Source organism: Chrysochloris asiatica, unplaced genomic scaffold, assembly GCF_000296735.1.
Source record: "Chrysochloris asiatica unplaced genomic scaffold, ChrAsi1.0 scaffold00065, whole genome shotgun sequence".
NCBI classification, from domain to species: Eukaryota; Metazoa; Chordata; class Mammalia; order Afrosoricida; family Chrysochloridae; genus Chrysochloris; species Chrysochloris asiatica.
In genome coordinates, this window is record NW_006408583.1 from 16,232,500 (window position 1) to 16,238,285 (window position 5,786).

At 40.7% G+C, this 5,786-nt stretch overlaps 1 pseudogene; it reads left to right on the forward strand.

Annotated features, from left to right (window-relative positions):
* Nucleotides 1-3,996: 3,996 nt before the first annotated feature.
* Nucleotides 3,997-5,555, forward strand: LOC102828165 (annotated as a pseudogene).
* The last annotated feature ends 231 nt before the right edge of the window (nt 5,556-5,786 follow it).

Genomic DNA, 5,786 nt, shown 5'->3' on the forward strand with positions numbered 1-5,786 from the left:
CTTGGTTGTTGTTGCTGTTAAATGCAGTTGAGTTGATTCTGATTCATACCAACTCTGTCTAGAGTTTCTGAGACTCGGTATCTTTTCAGGAGAAGAATACCTCATCTTTTTCCTGTGGAGCAGACGACGGCCTTGAACTGGTGACCTTGTTCTCAGTCCAATGCTTACCATACAGAATTACTGTGCTCCCTTATTTCTTGGCTATTTCTATTATATTTAGATAGGAGAGCCACATTTTTTTTTTCTTTTATCCATCCCCCAGTTTAAAGGAATTACAAGTCATCTTTGTCACTTTTACTCCAAATTTTTTAGTCTATTCAGATATTTTTCACAATTGTTGTTGATAAGTACTGTTGATTCCTACTCACAACAACCCAGAATATAGTTTCCAAGGAGTGGCTGGTGGATTTGAACTGCAGACATTTTGGTTCAAACTGACTGTTCTGTCCAGTGCATTACCCAGCAGTACCACCATTTTAACAGTGGTGGTGGTCGTGGTTATGTGCTGTGGAGTCAGTTCTGACAGGGGATGCTCTTAATTTTATAATTGCCCCATGATTAACTTTTAAAGTTCTTTTTGTTTGTTTGTTGTTGTTGTTGTTAAAAAGTTTGTTTTGTTGTTCTTCTTCATTTTTTGGCTCAAAGGTTTATTTTCTTCTTTTTAAAATTTTTCTTTATTCCATTGCTTTGATTTTAAATGCATATAGGGACTTGATATTTGGAAATTCTGCATGTAACAATAACAGTATGCACTTACCCCTTTCAATGAAAGAAACAGCTAAGATATTAAAATTTTGATTAATTGTGAAATAAGTTATTTTGAAAATACATTTTATGTCTCATTGTTTACATCATATATAATTATCTCCACATGACTTAAATCAAATATTATATGATCCTTTAAAGGGTTTGCATCATCTACTCACCAAAACATTGTTAGTTTGAGGCTATATAGTGGTGCTGCAGAAGAAAAGCCTGGCTATCTGTGTCCATAAAGATAGCAAGCCCTGTGGAAGAAAGGCCTGGCTATCTGAGTCTATAGAGAGTGCTATTGTCATTGTCACTCTGTGCTGTTGCTTTGGTTCTGACTCATATAAACCACTACCTAGGACTTCTGAGGAGCAGCTGGTTAAGTGAAACATGTGGAATGCATTTTGGTCTTTATGTTATTGACCGCACTTTGAAACTCATGAGAACAATGCTCTAAAATGTACCTTTCCACATTTCTTCTCTCTCATCTCTCCTTCTTTCCTCTTACTCCTTTCATCTTCTTCTTCTCCCTGCTATATTGTAAGACAAGAACCTCAGTTGATTGGATTATTATACAGATGAAATTCTTCCTCAGGAACTTGGTCTTTTTCAATGATTTCCCTGATTCATTTTATATTTTTGGTTCTAGAATTATCTAGAATAAAATAAACTCAAATATACATTTTTCTGATTCTCAATCAACTCCAATCTCAAAGTTGTGGAAAGTTAAATGATAACCTCTACTAAAATTGGAGGAAGGATTGGAGGAAGACTCATTAACAACCTGTGATATGCAGATGATACAACCTTGCTTGCTGAAAGTAAAGAGAACTTAAAGTATTTACTGATGAAGATCAAAGACCACAGCCTTTGGTATAGATTGCATCTCAATGTAAAGAAAACAAAAAATCCTCACCACTGGATCAATAAACAACATTCTTAACAATGGAGAAAGATTGAAGTTGTCAAGGACTTCATTCTTTTTGGACCAACTATCAACACTTGTGTAAGCAGCAGTCAAGATTTCAGATGACATATTGCACTAGGAAAATCTGCTGCAAATGACCTTTTAAAAGTGTTGAAGAGCAAAGATGTCAGCTTGAGGACTAAGGTGCACCTGACCCAATCCATGGTATTTTCAATAACTTCATTTGCATTTGAAATCTGGACAGTGAATAAGGAAGACTGTAGAAGAATTGATGCTTTTAAATTATGGTGTTGGAGGAGAATACTGAAAGTGCCATGGACTGCCAAAAGAACCAACAGATCTGTGTTGGAAGAAGTGCAGCCAGAGTGCTCCTTGGAGGCCAAGATGGCCAAAACTCGTCTCTCATCCTCCAGACAGATTGTCAGGAGGGAACAGTTACTAGAGAAGGATGTCATGCTGGGTAAGGTGGAGGGTAAGCGAAAAAGAGGAAGACCCCCAGCGAGATGGATTGTCAAAGTGACAGCACCAATAGGCTCAAGCATGGCAACAATAGGGAGGTTGGCCCAGGACCGAGCAGTGTTTAGTTCTGTTGTGCATCCGGTCACTGTGAGTCGGTGGCACCTAACAACAACAACAACTAAAATGGAAAACCAGACTATATGAATCTATTTGCTGAACAGTGAAATATTTAACAACAAACAGACGAAAACTCTCCCCTCACCAACAGTCTTTCTGGATTAGAAAGTTCATGAATTCTAAGGCATTGAAAAGTTTCTGGAGAAAATTTCATCTGCATTTCCTATTATATAACTATTACTGCTTTTATAAAGCTCTACTACTTCGTCTGTTTACATGCCCTAATTTTTCATCTCTTCAAATGGATGACTCATAATGTGCTTTTTTTAGTGAATATCACTTCTGTTAGTGCTGTTTATTTTGTCACATCAGGCGACACTTATCTAGTTCACAGAGAACTTTTTTTTTACACTGATTTTATTTGGAAGAGAAGACTTGAAAAAGTGAGAAATCTTTACTGATTCAGAAATCATAGAATAAGCTCTTTAACTTTTATTTTTAAAGTATCACAAATTAATGTTCTTTCATAGTACAGAAAAATAACCTCTCGGCCTCACCTAGCACTCACATGCTAACATAGAGCACCACAGATGTTCACTCCTTTAATCCTAAGAGCAAGCTAATGAAATTGTTGTTGTTGTTGTTGTTGTTAAGTGCTGAGGAGTCAGTTCCAATTTGTAGTGACCTTGTACAGGGTTTCTGAGGAACAGCTGGTGGGTTTGAACCACTGACCCAGTGGTTGGTAGTCTTCTCCTTATCTTATAGCTATATACCAGGAGTCCAAAAAGGACAATAATAGTAGCTATTCATTAGGAGTCACTATAAGGTTAAGCACTGGACTGCTAACTACAAGGTCAGTGATGCAGACCTACAAGTTGCTCCTTAGAAGCCCTATACAGCGTTGCTATGAGTCGGAACTGACTCCATGGCACTTAACAACAATAGCATTGTCCCTTGTTGACAGAAGAAAACTTTGAGACCTAGAGACACTGAATGACCTGCTCAAGGTCACATAACCAGAAAGAAGCAAAGTCAAGTTTGAACCCAGGGAAGCTGACACATAAATGTAATTTCTAAGTGTTCTTTATGCATCGTCAGAAAGGGAAATTTAACTGGACAAAAAAGCTGATTTGTTTAACTAAAACAACACTTGTAGAATAATAGATAAATTACATTAGATGAATATTATTCAGCAAACACTTCTTTTTCTTAAAAAGTATTTAAGGTCAAATGATATTCTCAAAGTCACAAAACTTAATGACTTCAAGCCACAGTGCAAATGCCGTAGTCTAGTGACTGGATATACAATAATGGGTCAAAGAAAATCCTTGTCCTTACAGAACTCATAAAGTAGGGAGTGAAGACGGAAGAGAAGGTAAATACTTTACACAAATAACAGTTTCGTATGATGGTGAATGTATGAAAGAAACGTGAAACAGCCAAATATGAAAGAAAGGGAATGGGGTTTCTAAAGAATTTGAGAGAGTCTAATTCAGTCAAGTTGGAGGAAAAAGTGCCTCCAGGTTACCTTCCAGGTGAGACTCAATGATGAAATGGCTCAGTCCCGTTACCGAGGGAATCAACAGGGCTGCTGCCCGAGGGCTCTTGGGAGGGATCTTCGGACACCTCCTGAAGTTACCGCGTCTGTGGATTTTGCATCTTCCTCAGAACAGAACAAAAGCTATGAAACCAAAACCCCGAATCTCCGAACCTCTGAGAAAAACTGTTCATAGGCCTCCTATATGACCAACTCTCCGACTCTCATCGTTTTTATTGGCTTACCAGCCCGGGGCAAAACATATATGTCAAAAAAACTCACACGTTACTTCAACTGGATTGGAGTGCCCACCAAAGTGTTTAATCTCGGGATGTATCGGTACGAAGCAGTCAAGTCCTATGTCTTATGGCTTCTTCCGGCATGACAATGAGGAGGCCTTGTAGATCAGTAAACAGTGCGTTCCGGTGGCTCTAGAAGATGTTATAGCGTATTTCACAGAGGAAAGTGGGCAGATCGCGGTGTTGGATGCCACCAGTACCACCCGGGACATAAGAGACATGATATTGAAGTTTGCAAAGAAAAATTCTTTCAATGTATTCTTTGTGGAATCTGTCTGTGATGACCTGATGTCATTGTTGCCAACATCCTGGAGGTAAAGGTGTATAGCCCTGATTACCCGGAAAGGAACAGGAAGAACTTCCTGAATGGAAATTCCTGATGGAAGACTTCCTGAAAAGGATTGAGTGCTACAAAATCACCTCCCAGCCCTTGGACCCAGACAACTATGACAAGGAGCTTTCTTTCATCAAGGTGATAAATGTGGGCAAGCGATTGTTAGTGAAACGAGTCCAGGACTACATCCAGAGCAAGCTAGTCTACTGCCTCATGAATATCTCACCTTTTACCTCTGCAGGAATGGCAAGGCCAAGTTCAATCTCTTGGGGAAGATCTGGGGTGACTCTGGTCTCTCGGTACGGGGAAAGCTGTTTGCCAGGTACTAAGGAAGTTTCTTGAGGAACAGAAGATGGTGACCCTCAAAGTATGGACACACCAATTGAAGAGGACCATCCAGACTGCTGAATCCCTGGAGGTGACCTACGAGCAGTGGAAGATTCTGAACGAGATTGATGCTGGCGTGAGTGCAGAGATTGAGGAGCAGTACCCAGAAGAGTTTGCACTTGGAGATCCCGAGAGATACCTATACGGATGCCCTGTTGTCCTTGTCCTCTCCCACCAGGCTGCCATGCACTGTCTCCTGACCTACTTCTTGGAGAAGAGTGCAGATGAGCTATCATAATTGAGATTCCTTCTCCACACCATCTTCCAACTTACTCCAGTGACCTACGGGGGCAAAATGGAAACAATTAAGCTGTATGTGGAAGCTGTGAATACTCATCGTGACGAGCCAACTAACAACTTACCCAAGAACCAAACCCCTGTAAGGATGAGAAGGAACAGCTTTTCACCTCTGTTCAATTCTGATACAATAAGGCGCCTGAGAAATTACAGTGTTGGGAGTTGGCCCCTCAAGCCCCTCAGCCCTCTCAGTGCCCTGGGCATGCAAGAAGGGACCGACGAGCCGAAGACCCAAGTCAGAATTCTGGTGCTGCAACTGTGTGTTTCCCTCCAATCCTGGCCTCCCGCCCTCCTCATGAATTACCAAGGAATCATTTAACTTTCAACTCGCCACCCCACCTCACCCCACCCATCATAATTCTTAACACAGAACATGAGGTTGTGTGTGTTCAGACTAACATTAATATTTTCCAGTTTGAAACATTTTCCCACACAGGGGCAAGTTAGTACAGGTCCTCAGATGGGGTAGCTTGGTGGAGGAGGAAAGGGAATACAAACTTAGGAGGATGATTGGCCCAGCTGGGGCAGAGGCTTAGCATGCTCCATCCTCCAGGTCCTTCCCTCTACTCCCTAGGTCTAAACTCAACAATGTCCTTGTGTTGGAGAAGTGGGAATGGGGTGGAAGGAGCCTCGTTGTTCTTTCACTTTTGTTGGTCCCTTGAATGTGTGTTTTACTCA